This window comes from Columba livia, chromosome 24, assembly GCF_036013475.1.
Source record: "Columba livia isolate bColLiv1 breed racing homer chromosome 24, bColLiv1.pat.W.v2, whole genome shotgun sequence".
NCBI lineage: Eukaryota > Metazoa > Chordata > Aves > Columbiformes > Columbidae > Columba > Columba livia.
This window is the reverse complement of record NC_088625.1, coordinates 3,504,911-3,520,353: the sequence shown is the minus strand read 5'-3', so window position 1 is coordinate 3,520,353 and position 15,443 is coordinate 3,504,911. Positions and strand designations below refer to the sequence as shown.

Genomic DNA, 15,443 nt, shown 5'->3' with positions numbered 1-15,443 from the left:
GCTTTGGCTGCTCATCACCTGTTGCTTCATACAGGAAGATGACATGAACAGCAATTTTTAATTTCATTTTAATTTTTATTTTCTCTGCCCCCCTCACATTTCTTACCCTCGGGCAAGGACCCAAAGCCATTATGATGTGTCATGACTTTACTGGTCCCTTACCAGCAGGATGTTGTTCTTTTCTGGCTCTCTCTGCAGTTTTGGAGCATCGGATTCACATCTTTTGGTGCATACCGGGAAGCATCTCTGGTATTCATACTTGTGCTTCATTTTATAGGTTTGGTTTCAACTGGGGAAATCCCTGTGGTGGCAGCTCCTTTCCCTTTGCTCATGCAATGGTGACTCAAGGATCGCTTGCCCATCTTGCCCCACAATTTCCTGGCTTGCATTGGGGTTTCTGTGGCTGTTTTGGTAGCCCTTCTATGGGGATAGGAAGGCTGAGGTTTTTGTAAGGCCTCAGTTGGCTTTAAACTGTATGAACTTTGTACTCATTTTACATCCAGCCTGCAAGTTTAAGGAACATATTCAACTCCAAAAAAATTTCTCAACTTAGTGACAAATCTGCTTCCTATAAACCCAAGCTGTTGGCATTTGCTGTTACCCTCCTTTAATGCTTTATTAATGAAGTTCTTTTACAGCTGTTCCATTATTTCACCTGGGGCAGGAGTCAGGGTCACAGGTGGATAATTCCGTGGGTCATCCTGTTTCTATCCTCTTAAAACTCTGGCACAACATAATCTTTCTTCCAGCCCTCGCTGTTCCAAAGCCTTATTAAAAGTCAACATTAATGATCCCCAGCACTCTTTGACCAGGTCCCTCTTAAATCTCTAATACAAGTTCTCTGGGCTTGCCGATTTCAAAATACCTCATTTACTAGCTGTGGCTTAACATCCTCCTTAGTTACTGTTGGATTAGAAGCTATTTCATCATTGCATGATACAAATAATTCCTGTGGCTTTCTGTCAAATACAGGATGGTTGCTCACACAGTTACAATACCTTGGAGCTGTGGATACGCCTCTTTTCCTGCTTGGCTAATTGTGGTTGTACTTATTGCTTTGGGTCAATGCTGTTGTTAGGGAGGTTTGTTCCTTTTGAGTTACTCAATGTATCTGTCTCAAAGAGAATGATGCAGAAATTTTCCTTGTTTCCAGGCAGGGAAATCATCACCACGAGTTGAGCCACTGTGTGTATCCCAGAGCATCCAGCCAGGAGCAGAGGGGAAAAGCAAGAGGGACAAGAAAGCTGATCTGCAGTGAAGAATGGTGCATAGTGGGAGGATGCATTTAATTTCCAGGCTCAGGAAGCCTCTGAGATGTGGGTGTTTAGGTCTTTAGTCATGGAAAACTTCAGTGATTCTTGCATGAGATGGGAAGTAGGATATTAACTGGTGTGCAATGCTGTCTGTGCGGCCAAACTGGTGAGAAGGGTGACTCTGTGCTTAGTGTTAGGTGGTTGTTTCAAGGACAAACATTGTTTTAGAAGAGCATAATAAAGAAATATCAGCTGGATCACTTCTGTTACTGCTTCTTATGCTTTATCACAGTTATTTTCTGAAACTCTTGAAGTAGATTACTCTGTCCTATGTGGGAGATCATTTTTGCCAGTCTTGGTAGGTGAAAAGCAACTCTGTGCAGAATGGGAGCTCGATAACTGCTCGGTAATAAGCAGAGGTGGATTCTAAGTTCCCATAATGAAAAGTTGCTTGTGTGCCAATCACTTGCATGTTCCTGCAGAGAGAACCAGCTTTATAAAGCAACAGGTGAGCTGCTTGGCTTTGGGAATAAAGAACAACACCCAGAGCTTCTGTGCATGCTTCTGTTGGCTTTTCTGATTGCACATTAATTGAATACCTGCTGCCTCAAGGTTTAACCCCTTTGTTAGATCCAGAGTTAGAAATCTGGGGCAAGTACAACATAATGCCCATTTCACATCAACGTGGTCACAGAGCAGATTTCAACTCAACGTGTGGCAGGATCAATGCACTGAAACTCTACCCCTGTGACCTGTGTTATTCATGATGCCTCCAGAAACTCTTTTGAAATCAAACACTCGAGTTATGTAGTTGTTTGCCTGATACTTATTGAAGTACTTGCTGTCACATAGAAGAAAACAAGTAAATGTCAAGCAATAATGCCTATATAATGGTGATTTATTCTCAACCAGGTGATTTAATTGCTTTTCCTGGTGGGTAACCAGATATGAGGACAGGGAAGAGTAAACTCCTATATCTTCAACTTGAAGGCTGTTGGCACTACGTCGTGGACCTTTCTGTACCTTGGGAAACATGGGCTGGAGGCTGCTGCGAAAAGGTAGATGTAAGCAGGAGAAAACCAGACACGGAACAGTTGTTAATGGTTCGCTGCCAAAACAGCAAGCTTTATTAAGTGAGACTTTGCCAGGCCTGAAAAAAAACCTAAACAAAAAAAAAATATCACTCAAACCCAAAGTGTTTCATAATCCCCAAGGTTCTGGATGATGGAAGAGGGAATACGTGTGTCAGTGCTGCCAGTCAGGGAGGTGCTGCAAGCCTGCCCCAGGATGAGATTAGCATTTGAGGAGAGAAACACCCTCCCTTCTGGGTGGGGAACAAGGCCTGGATATAATTTGTCATGGACGAGGTTTGCACGTAAATTACCAGGTGCATAAATAGAGGAGGAAGAAAGACCGGCCAGCAAACAGCTCTGCCTGGGAGGGTTTGGAGTGGACTTGGACTTGGGTCACTTGTGGTTTTGTATTGCAAATAAAACAAGTATTGTGCTGGGATGGATAAGCAGGGCTCTTGCAAGCCTTATGTGTTAGTGTGCTGTCAACTCTCACTTGGAGGAGCTGCCAGTGGTGGGGGGGTTATCTTTGTGTGCCACATGTAAACACACTTTTAGGTGTTGAAGTCAGGAATATGTGCATCTTGGGCTCTCTCTAGACTTGAAAGCACCTTCTGGACCAATGGAGAATATCGAAGGTGACACTGGTGGCACCTTACCTTTCTCCATTGACTCTGGGAGCTTTGAGCTGGTGAAGCTTCTGCACGAGGAGTCCAGTCATCAGGCTTTTGAATAGAAGCCATCCCCATGTAACAAACTCAGTTTCACTGCTGCGAGCCCTGGAACCACTCTGACAGTTTAATAGGAGCAACCACAGCTGGAAACCACCCTCTTTTTAAGACCGCCAGGAGAAAATGATCCTGCTTAACAGTAACAGCAGTTTTTGGGTGAGGATGGAGTTATGTAGGGTTTGAATTCAGACCCATCCCAAGCAGTGGAGTCACCCAGTAGCACCCAAAGCATGAGGACCAGCACACAGTCTGCTCAGCACCTTGTTGGAGAGCACATAACTTCAAGGATGCCAGTTTGGAGCAGATCTTGAGCCTGATGAGAAGTGAGGATGTGCCTTCCTTCCGTGCCACCTACTCAGTATTACTCATGTGGAAAATTTGGCCATGGGTCCACAGTGGGAATAGAATACCCAAACACTGGAATAGATCATTCTCTGTTGCAAAGGATTTGTTGAGTATGTTTAAGGAAAACACCTTTTAAGATTTCCTGGAAGGTGTTGGGTGTTTCAGTTGTTGTGTAATCACTTTAATGTTTCCCATAGGATTTTAATGATGTGTTAGTGAACAATTTGCAGCATCCTGTGTGCAAAAATTAAGATGCTGGTGATGGGAGTTGTCATAAATCAGATTTTGATGTCAGTGTCTAAGGTACTTATTAAACTGGAGGATTTTATAATAACTTGGGTAGCAGCAGGACTTTTTCCTCTCTATTAGAGTTTTAGGCTCCAAACCTGGATGGTCCCACTGGTGGGGAAGGTGGAGGGAGAAGGGCTGCTGACCATGGCATGTGGGAATTAGGATCCTAAGCTCCTTCCCAGCACTGTTGTCCTCTGTGTGTGACTTCTGGGTAAGCCCCTCTGAGTCACAGCAACCAGTGATAATGATAATTCTTCGCTCCGGTCTTGTCTGGCGCTGTCTTCAGACTAAAAACTTTCTGGGAGGGAACATCCTTCTTTTTATTATCATTATTAGCATAATTGTGGTGCCACCGGGGGGGCCTGGTCGCAGACTTTATCACATTTTAATGTATTTTGCTGAACTGCAATGAAACAGCCTAATTTTCAGTAAATGTGGATCTCTCAGCAGAAGCAGTGGGAGCTCAGCCTTGCTGAAAATGAGACCCAGGTGTTCATGGTGCTCCAAGCCAGTTGCTCCCTGGGTCTCCCCAAATTCTTCTGCAAGCATCTGACTGCGAAACTGAATGTCGTGGGCTTGTTTGCCTTCAAATCTGAACGGGTTAAAGTTGCCTGGGGAGTCAGTTGAGATCTCAGTGTTACTTTAGGGCTGGTGTGGGGGGTTTATGACAACTCCATCAGTCTTGATATCTCAATGCTATCTTGTGCTGCATCTGAGTCCCAACTTATCCATAGGTGTTTCCGAATGTTTTGGAGGAACAGGAGTGCTTGGTGGTGTTGTGCAGCGTGCTCTAAAGCACAGGAAAGCAATGTTTCCCTGAAGCGAGGGGATCAGTGAATATCGCTGCATGGAAATGAGAGACAGCAATGAAAACCTCACCGAGGAGAGCTTGTGCACTGCAGGGTGCCAAGATCTCAGTGTTCATTATCAAAAATGTAAGCAAACAACAAATTAAAAGCGTTGATGTTTGTTTCCCAGGCCTTTGTCTATACGGGGGATTAAGTCTGGCTTCAGCTGTTGGGGGCTGGCAAAGGCACTGCTCTGTCACCACAAATCACTGCAGAGCTCAGCTCAGCAGCCCAACTCTGCTCCGTGGCGGTGGAGGAATTGCCAGCTGAAGGGACAGAAGTGTCAACCAGCATAGATACAGAAGAGCTAATGCAGTATTAGGTGTGCAAGGGTGTCTGCAAGCTGTAGGTGGGGAAAAAAAGGGGTTTTGCTATGCTCTGTCACTTAGATCTTAGCAGCCTTGTGATCCGGCGTTTCTTGGCATTGTCCCACAATGAGTGTCTGTGGTGTGGGGATGGCACAGCAGTGGGTGCTGGGGAGGGTTTGGGGTGGGAGGAGGGTTTGGGTATGTTGAGAAGGTCAAATGGAAGATGTGAATGGTCAGCGTGAGCTTTACAATATATGTGTGTTTTACCAAGATAAAACATGAAACTTCAAAACACTGCTTTTCAGTGCAGATGTTAATTAAAGCATAAACTTAGATGTTTATTTTCCTTGTCACATGGAAAAAAAAAAAATCAAGTCTGAAGTTCTTTGGAATAACTTTTTCCTGGTAAATTCCCCAAAGTAAGATTGCCTGTGATGAGACTGCCTGTGTGAACTCTGTGAAAACGCTACAAGTGGAAGATTTTCCCCAAGAGGGAGCAAAAGGAAGGGGGCTTCTCTACGCTGCTTCTGCAAGAGTTAAACCTGTTAGCCCTAAATGCACTTGTTAGAAAACAAACAAAGATCTGGAGGCATGCTGCCTTTAAAAACAAGTTATTCAAACTGGGAGATGCTTTTTGGAGGCTGGTATTGAAGCAGACGCCAAGTTTCCCTCGGTGCCGTCTGTCCAAATGCTGTGTTTAATTTCACAGGCTTTCTGGATCACCAGGAAGAGGAGGAGGGAGACATTGCAAGAATTTTGCCCTGAGCATCCAAATGCTATGCCCCCAAAAGCAGCTGGTGGTGTAATGCTGAGCATCATCAGCCCGGCTAGCCTGAGCTCTTAATATCCTGGTGCTGAAATACATGAGCAGCATCACCTTGCTGAATGCAGGTAGCAAAGTACTTGCAAATGGCTCTTCTAGTTGCATCTTTGCAGCTAAAGGTAATGGTATGGGTTGAATGTGCTGAGAAAAAGGGGGGAAATGGTGTTTCTGTGGCAGGACCCTGCTGGAGGTCTCTCCTGTTGCTAGAAGCTCTGTGTTAGCTGGAGACACGTCTTGGGATGTACCGTAGACTCAAGCCATGCCCTGTGTCCTTTCTTTATAGCCAAACCTATGGGGGAAAAAGCTGTTGGGTGTACAGAAAATGCAAGGACAAGCTGTGGAATGTGGTGTTACCTGAGCTCATGTGGCCAGAGAGGCCTTTCTGCTTACCGGGCTTGTATCAGGCAGCTCAGCATGCTCGAGTCTGCTCCCGTTTTAACATCAGTGCACTGGTCTTCTTGCCCTCTCCCATCTATTTGTCAAGATCTCAGGAATATAAGCCTGTTTTCCTGCATTTCCAGCGAAAAGGATGATGTGGCCTCCTGGGGAGCTGGGGTTGAGCTGTTCTGTCCTTGAACCACCTGTATCCAACACAAGGGCTTTGCTGAAGGCATCGCCTGCTCTTTGCTGCTCCTCCTCACCCCCCCTCCTCCTTCCAGCCATTGCCTGCACTTTGTATTCCCCCTTTTATTGCCTTTGGCTCCGTCGCAATGGGCGGTGCAGTATATTTTTTTTTTGTTCTTAATAATCTTTTGGCGGCCATTGGACGTCGTTTCTCATTGTATCGGTGGAGGATTAGCCAAGATGATGGGAGATATTTCCTGCCATAGCCAGCGGGATGGGCTTTGCAGGGCTCGCGCCTGCTTTTCACATAGCGTAATGCTTTGTTTGGGAATGTGCAGAGGCAGCTCGACGATGGGAAGAGGAGAGCGCAGCCCCTGAAGCATGATTGCTTTTTATTTGTGGCAAGAAGCCATGAAACAGGCAAAATTACCGGTGTTCCCAGTTGTTGGGTCCTCTGGTGTCTGCGTTGAAGTGGGGTCGGGGAGGGGAATATCTTCACTCTTTATCCCAAACTTGTATCTAATCACGATTCTTCCTTTGGGAAGTGTTGAACTTGAACGCTGCTAGTACCATCTGCTTTATACCCATAGTAGCTAGAGAATCATAGAATCATTCCAGTTGGAAGAGACCCTCAGGAACATAGAGTCCAGCTATAACCAAACCGAACTCTAGCACTAAACCATGTCCCTAAGAACATCATCTAAATGCCTTTTAAACCCCTCCAGGGCTGGTGACTCCACCACTGACCTGGGCAACCTGTTCCAATGCCTGACAACCCTTTCCATTAAGAGTTTTTTTCCTAATATCCAATCTAAACCTCCCCCGGCACATCTTGAGGCCGTTTCCTCTTGTCCTAGCACTTGCTACTTGGGAGAAGAAGCCTGGGGATGCTACAGGGCATTAAGGATGTCTGCAAATGACTGTGGCTAATTAAGGAGCAGAGAGGATGCCCTCACCGGTGTGGGTACCAAAGTGTACTGCAACAAAATGCCTGCAGGGCAATGGCAAGTGCTGCAATTAAAATAATGCTCAGAAAAAGGTTAGACTTCCGGGAAAGTGACTGGAGAAGGGTGGGTCTGGGCCTTGGTGACAGTACAGGGTGTTATCTACCATAGTCCAGCAACCACAGCCCCTCTCGGGTTACTGGTTATTGGCCCAGATGGTATCTCTGAGGCAAAGGGATGTATTCTTTTGCAATATCTCTTCTACCGAGCCTTGTGCTCGCTCTCATCCAGCTGTGAGGCTTCACCGACTCCTGCAAAGTCCCCAGAGGCTCTTTCTTCCTTCTGCTGTGTCTTATCAGAGCACAAGGTAGTCTCCGTGTCCCACGGATCCTGGATTTCTGTCTGCTGGCGTTTCCGTGGTTCGGGTGGGATGGTTCTTGACTGGTGAGATCAGACGCCCAGCGAGGTTAAAGTTACCGGAGAGAGGTTTAACGTTACACCGTAGATTGTAAGTGGAGACAATCTTAAGATGAAAAACAAGGACTTTTCCTGGTTCCAAGGCAATTTAGTTTTCTTGTAATAATAAGTGATAGGTGGTGGGGGAGGGATTAGCCATGACACGATCCCTTTGCAATGCTTTGTGAAGACAAGAGCTGCAGACTTCTTTAATCTCCCTGCCAATTCTGGCTATGGGATATGGTACCAAATGCTGAAAACTCAGACGGTTCAAGAGCAGAGGAAGGAAGTTAATGGTTTCTGGAAGAAGCAGGGGATAAAAATGCACCACGTTCCTTGTTGCATGTAGTTTGTGCTGATCTAGTCACTAGATACGGGCTGTCGGAGATGGACCGCGCTAGCAAACGTGCCTTGGAGTGTGTAGCTATGGAATTGTCATCTCAGCTATTGTGGAATGCAAGGTTTTGCCTTGAACAAACCCTAATTTCTTTTTGTGGCCAGCTTTGCTTTCTTCCACTTATTTTTCGTTATCTTTTTTCAGTGAATCAATGTGGGAAAGAACCTCTAAACAAGTTCCTCTATTAAATTCCTAGAACAGTGATGTGACTTTCCTTAAAATATAAGAAACGGGGATCTCTTAACCCCTATTCCGGTGTGCTGCTTGTCTTTGGTGGGAGCCTTGTATGTTGGGATTGTCTTTTTGGACATCTGGCTGCTGAGTGTTTTGGGGTAGGTGTTTATAGCCAAGCAAAGGCAGCAATGAGGAGGAATAGGTGGCTGAAGAAGCAAATGGATCAAGCTCCTTGGCCCAATTTGGATAGACCATGCTTTAAGCTGACGTTATACAGCAGACAGACACCTACACAAGCTTTCTCATCTCTTTGAGCATAATAACTTGTCTCTGCACGGCTGAGAAATACAGTAGAGGAAGCAGCTTGGAGAAAGGAACGGGAGCTAAATTGTCCTCCAAAGCACCTCGTGACATTTTTCATCTGTGCTGCTCTATTGACAGTTTTCTAAAAACTAATCACTCTTCATGCTGGTCCTAAAATCAGCTCTGTTAGGAGCTGGAAATACCAGCACTCTTCCAAAGAAGCTTATTTTTATTATATTCCCAGCCTAATACTGGAAACCGAAGAGCTTTAGAATAGAGCTGGCTGCAAGTCCAGCATTTCCCCTGAAAGAAAGTAAGTTATGGGAAAAATCCCTTTTTTGACAGCCTTCCACAAAAGAAATGCTCATTTTCCCACAGGAAACTTGCAAGATGTGGGTAAGTGGGTTTTTCCTCACTTTGTTGCTGTCTCTTTTTCCAGCTCACGCTCGGCGTTTTGAAGCGTTACTCTTATTCTGAGCTGGCAGGAGCTGGACAAGGGCAGCGGTGGATGGAGAGAGGCAGGAATCCACCATTTGAAAGTGCATTTTTTTAGAACCCTAATACACTTTCTGCAACGTACCCTTTTTCTGAGGTTTTCCCTAAGAGGAGAATCTGTCTCTCAAAGGGTAAGGTGGCTGTTGTTGTACCTGCAGGGACGTTCTCAGCTTGCTCAGTTACATCAGTACAGTTATTATTACAGTGAGGCTGATGTTACTGGGCTGATGTGTGGTCCTCATCTACAATGAGAACTTGCCGGTGCTCTACCAGCAATGCAAAATCAGCAAAATCGGTGGTCAGCTTGGTTTTTGCCATGTAGATAAGTCATCTTTAGCTATTTTCTTTAGCTTTCGCTCCATCTACATACTGTCATCAGACAGAAACAAAACGTCAAGGAAGAGAAGGTCGTACTGGGAAGATTGAACCATGAGTGCTGCTCCTGCTCTGCAGGCCGTCGTCTTTGGGTGAGAAGTTTTAAGCAAATAAAGCTGTTTTCTCATGTACAAGGCTCCAATATTAGACGTGCAGGAAGAGGGATGATAAAGAACAAAAGTCCCAACGGCAAGGCCGTCTCATTGCTCAGTCTGGCAAACAAATGGATTGAGGATCCCTTGCATATACAATGTTAGCAATGTTTTAATTTATGTGGGGTTTTTACTATTATTATTTTAGCTGCCAAGACTTCCTTGCCAGCTTTCTCTATTTTGGTTATTTTTAATCCTTGCTTATTTGCGCTCTCTATCCCAGCCTTTTCAGGCTTTTATGACTGTGACGCTAACCCCTCCTGCCCTGCAAACACATGCTCAATAACTTCACTCACGTGAGTGGCCTTTGATGTCAAAATCAAGTTAAGTATGTGCTTTAGTGTTAATAAGATCGGGTCTGTAGTTTCTTAACCCTTGCCCAGTAAGTTTAGTTTACCGTCATTTTTGCAATAAATCCCTGTCTGTTGCATTTCAGAGACCGGCTCGATGTTTTTCCCCCACCTCTGTCACTACAAATGTGTGTTACTTGGCACTGGGGCTTTTTTCTCTTTCCCTTTGTTTTTGCTTATGACTTTGTCTCTAGTATCATGTTTTCCCTCCTATATGGCTCTGAATAATCAATTTAGAAGGCCAGGAAATAAATCAAAGCCTCAGATAGTAATGTAGAAAGAACGAGGGGACAAGCAGACATATGGATTTCATCACCAATGGAGAATAACATGTATAATAATAACAACAGAGTGTAAATGAGTATATGTACTCACAGGAGGCTCTTCCAAAATGATTGTTTTTCTACATGACTGGAGAAGTTATGTTGTGGTTTCTGAGTTCTTTGGAACTATGGGATCCTGGCACCACCTAAACTCTTTCCCAGCCCTATTCTTTGCAGCACGGGATTGTTGGGTGATGCTGGAGCTCTGGTGGAACCTGCTGTGCCCTGGGAAGGTTCAGCAGTTCGGGGGGACTCCGAAGAAGAGTTTTTAGCAGCGCTTGCGTGCTCAGCAAGGATGGTTCCCATCCGCCTGGCCTGGAACTCACTGCTGCTCCCCTAAACAAAATCAGTCGAGAGTGCAAGTTCTTCACCGGCCAAGACAAACGATGGAGAGAACATTGTTTGATGGTGTAAAGCAACTCCAGCTTTGTGTGTTTGCTTTGCAGCTGCAGATCCCAGCGCTCGCTCTGTGCTCACGTGTTGACCCGCACAATGGGTGTCGGAGAACCTGCGATGGAGACACTTCCCTGACTTGCAGAGCTTGTGTTGGAAGCCCAGCAGAGCATTTCTTGTGTTCTTTCCCATAGAACAGAATTTGCTTTTATGCTCTTTTGCCCCATTAATGGATGAGCAGGTTAAAATCTGTGTGTACTATGATTTTAGAGCTGTCGCCTGAAGCTGCTCTTGCAGATTCTGAGGCTGAAGTCAGTGATGCTAAAGGGGAGTTGGGTTCTTTACCACATCTTTAAGTCCTCACCAGCACTATCTGTGCAGAAATGTCTTTCTTTTACTTCTTATAAGCAGAAGTTGCCTTCCTTATTCTTTTATTTTCACAATTCTTAAGTTGGATATTGTGATTTACAGTCAGAAGCTGATAACTTTGGTGCCAAAGCTAATGTAAAATCCTTAACAAAACAGAGGTAATTGAGGTTTTTGTCCCTGTGATGTGGAAGTGAAGAAATTCAGGATGCTGCAGAACTTGATCAGATAGGGAAATCAGCTCTCCCCAGCTCATTTCACCATCCCGTGCTTCCTTTGTGAGTCCAAATCCAGCACCTTTCACCAACAATAAAAATCACACATTTTTTTCTGCTTTAGTTTTGTTGAAGGAATAAAAAAAAAAAGGAAACTCTTCCTGGCAAAACCCACCAGTTGTCCTGCAATAGCATTTCATTGTGAAACAGCTTTTCCCCATCAGAGCTTGTGCCCCATGTGCCATTTTTGGCTGGAATCGCCTGTACGTAGATGCCAAATGGTGATTTTGCATGGGCTCTGGACACCATCAAAGCTCAGAGGCTGTGTTACCACCCTCCACAGCCAGAGCAGGGAGGGTACAAAATCAGGAAGGGTCAAAATGAGACCTGTGTGATGAAGTGCAGGTCTGAAGAACCTCTGAGGTTTCAACTAGAGTCCTTTTCAGCTTGAAATTTGCTTTTTCCTGGCTCTGACTGGCCCTTTGGTGAAGCTGTGATTGCGGCTGGAAGGCTGGACTTGCACTGGAGTGTTTGGGGGGATTGGGGGGGATTTTTTAATGTTCTATTAACAGATTAACAGTTTGGGAAAGCGTCAGAACTTGTTTGATGGTGTCACAGTGCAGGAAAACATGGTTTAGTCAGGCAGCTTGGATTATAAAACTCCTTGCATTTCTATTTCACCTCAATAGAAAAGGTCAAATGTTCTGCTCAAGCAGAAAAACCTGTGTACATGTTTAATTCTGTACTTTAACATGACTTAACACTTCTATGCACTGAGCTCTGAACTTGTAAGCCTATGCTCATCAGTGTGCCTCAGTTTCCCCACTCAGTAGATGCCAATACTAATAGCTGCTCCCCAAGCTAATCAGCAGATCTCATTGTGTATTTTTCATGCTTTGCCTAATGCAATTACACACTCTTAAGCCTAGAGCAGCGCTGCCTTGAGGTTGCAAATTAACGAAGGGATGGTTACATGTACCTGGTGTTTTGCAACCCCTATTGCTGCAGATGTGGCCATTTGAATATTACAAAAAGCTCTTGCATAATCTTCAGAAAATCCTTTTGGACCCCAAGTGCCTCTGTCCCCCTCCCTGTCAAAGAAATAAGAGCCTTTGTTAGAGCGAGGGCTGTTGTGTGGGGAAAGAGGCTGTTTTGTTACCATGTGGACCGTGGACCCGGCTGGTTTGTGATGACAACGCAGCGAGGACCCTCGTGGGCTTTTCCCGCCTTGCGCTGGCACCGGCTCGGTCCGAGGAGCAAAACCATGTGTTTGTGTTTCTGCTCTGTAAACGGAGCAGATCTGACTCACCAGAAACACGCGGGGCAGATGTTTGCGGTAACGAGGTGTCATTTTTATGCAGTTACTTTTCTGAACGCGGCCGCGTTTTCAGGCTACTTTGCATGCCTGAGGAGTGCTTGTGCTGAAATTGGGGGAAAACTCGGAGGCCGGAGTGGTCTAGAGCAAAGTTTGAAAAGCACCGGGTGAATTGGGAGCCCACACTTAGATTTAAGCTCGGCTTTGGGGATTTGGGGCAGCACATGCTGTGCTGGCACTCGGTGGGCGGTAGATGATAGATACCGGGCTATTTTAAAAATGATATCTCTGGTCCAGTGTGATCTATTTATATAGGCAGAGGACTTACAGATAGGAGTTCTTATGCACATACCTCGCAATGTTGCAGATGTATTGGAGAAGTGTAAAAACAAACCAAAACAACAAACCAAAACCGCAAACCAAGCTAAAAATAAAAAATGAAATCAAGCCAAACCTCTTTAAGGAGTTCAGAGCACAAGTCCCAGGGGTGCTTTTGACCATCTCGCCAATGCAATATACATTTTACAGCCCTCTTAAAACGTGGGTAGTATAATTGAGGTCTGTATGTGTTTGTATTAGGAGCAGGGCTGGTGGATTAACCCTTGCAGCCAGCTCTTGGCCACCTTTCCTCTTGCTTGTGACACATCCAGATGTCAGACTTCCCATGGCCATTCATGGTTTCCATGAGCAGTCTGCAAATAGCCCTATTGGACCTTTTGAGAAGTTTTTCTCCTAGCTAGCACAATAACGATGCTGTAATAATGCGTTTATACCCGAGCTTTAGTAATTACAACTCCAGGACTCTAGCATTAATTTTAAAGGTTCTTATTTGTAAAAGCGACCACTGCTTTTTGGTGCAATAACCCCCGCTTCGTTGCCATCTCAAAACGTCTCTGAGCTGGTTCATCATCACAACCTGAGCTGCCACTTCTATGAAGCGCAGGCACTGAATCCAGGGGGGAGGTCGAGCCTCCTGTGATTTCATTTTTGAGCCTCCAAACGTGCAGGCAGCTTTCTGAAAATATGGGCTGGAAAAACACCTCTCTCTGCCTTGGCTTCTCCTGCAGAGAAGAGGGGAGTCGTACCTACCTCATAGAAGAGTTGTGGTCGATAATGTTTGCAAAGTGCTTTTTAATCCCCTGCTGAAAGGTTCTGTGCAAGTGTGAGTTATAATTATTACGTCAATGTGTCTCATATTTTCCTGCACAAGCCTTCAGCTCGCCGCAGAGATGTTTTCCCAGTCTTTATGTGGATGCCATTGGGTTTGTAGCTTCCTGGCCTGTTGTAGGCGGCCGTAGCAAGGCACAGATTTCCAAAAGAGAGAATTAGAGTCTTTTCATCAGTTCGGAAAGCCAAACCAAACCCAAAACCACTTCCAATAAATCTTTCTAAGAGGAAAATTGATGGTACATCAACAGGGAAGAGATAGAACTTCATTAGGGATGGGTGAATTGCCTCCGTACAGGTGCCCACCTCCAGACCAGAGGTTCAGCCCCCAGGTCAGCCCAGTCTCTTGGTGAGCCCATGGACAGCTGAGAAAACACGTGCTCTTCATCGCGTCAGATCATCCGGCTAAAGTAAACCATGAGGTCATGCCGACATCACCGTGTCACCCCACGATAATTAAGACAGCCGCCTGGTTCCTCTGCAGCCCCCAGCCCCAGCTTGCGTACAGGTGTGTTGTTATTAAGCAGCTGGCATAACAAATTTGTGCCAGTGCAAAGTATGAAACGGCTCGGGGCCCGTCCAAAACTAACACAGCCGGGTCTCCAAACCGAGTCCTGGGGGTGCAGTTCTCCCTCCTGGAGATGCAAACAAATCATAAAGGTTAAAAGGCAGGAATTGAGGCTGTTGCGTTCTGCAAACTTAAAGGAATCTCTGCGCCTCGTCCCCGGTGAAAAGGAGTTAATTGGTAGCCAAGGCGAAGGTTTAAAAATAGAGCTCTTTGCATAGTTATTTGGTGATGTCTCTGTCACATTGGCCGGTGTTTGCTGCTGTAAATCCCAGTGCGTTCCCAGCAGGTTGTTAATGTTGGGTGTTTGCAGGTTTGGAGGTTTTTTTATGGCAGGGTGGTGAATGGGGAAAACGGGCTTTGGAAAAAGTGACTTTGGAGGCATTGGAGTCCAGGTAACGGCCCGAGTTGTGTCCTCAGTCGCATTGGCACGGTCCCCCTGGAATTAAGAAGGTGGATTTGAAACTGGGAAGACAGTTCATTCAGCCCAAGGTATGCTTGATGTGTACCCCAAAAAGTCCTCCTTCCCTTCCGGCATGGAGTTATTGTTCTTATTTTGTCTTATTGAGAGACTCGTCTGTCTCAGTACAAGATGCAGGTGGTTTTCCTGTCATTTGGGATGTGCTGGCTGCTGCCTGGTGAGGTCTGGACAGAGTCACTGTGGGAGCTGAGCTCCCCAGAAGACCCAACTGCTCTGAAATTGGAAATTGTACTGAGATGTATCATTATGGAACCAATAGCAATCACTGTGTGTTGAGCAGAGGGTACGTGGTTGCTAGTAAACAGGGAAACCAATGCTGAAACTCAGTTTGTTAGCCTCGTAGGTGCTGTGACTTGAATCAATATGTGCATCCCTATTCCAGAAACAGAATTCACAGTGTCCACCATGGCAGAATCGCTTGTCTTCACCAATTTGACAATGTGCTAGGTAACTGTCTTACAACAGCATGGGTTTGGGTGTGTAAAAGGCCATAGCAAACCCCAAATATCTCCCTGTCAAGGAAGCTTTCTTTTATAGTTTTTAAGCCATGTGAGCTAAAGAATTGCTGTGATTTTTGTTGTTGTTTTTCTTCTGTTTATTAGAGCACATGTCTGAGATGCACTGGAGAGATGCAGGATTGGGTAGGAAGCTGTGTTAGCCCCTTAGGATTCCAACAATGTGCCTTTGGTTTAATATAGAAGGTATTAGTTAATATTCCCATAGAAAAATGCAGTGCTGT

At 45.4% G+C, this 15,443-nt stretch overlaps 1 protein-coding gene across 25 annotated transcripts in view; it reads left to right on the top strand.

The window, feature by feature from the left end:
• The window catches only part of SNX19 (sorting nexin 19), a 112,670-nt gene that overhangs the window by 45,154 nt on the left and 52,073 nt on the right, over positions 1-15,443 (top strand). For 2 of the 25 annotated variants that reach the window (XM_065040469.1, XM_065040470.1), the window contains one exon: positions 1,154-1,510. The exons of 22 other annotated variants lie outside the window; for them this stretch is intronic. The gene's annotated coding sequence lies outside the window, so the exon portion shown is untranslated. Of the gene's footprint in view, positions 1-1,153; positions 1,511-10,648; positions 14,716-15,443 lie in introns of those variants that run through there. One more of the 25 variants, XM_065040461.1, reaches the window with a different exon arrangement.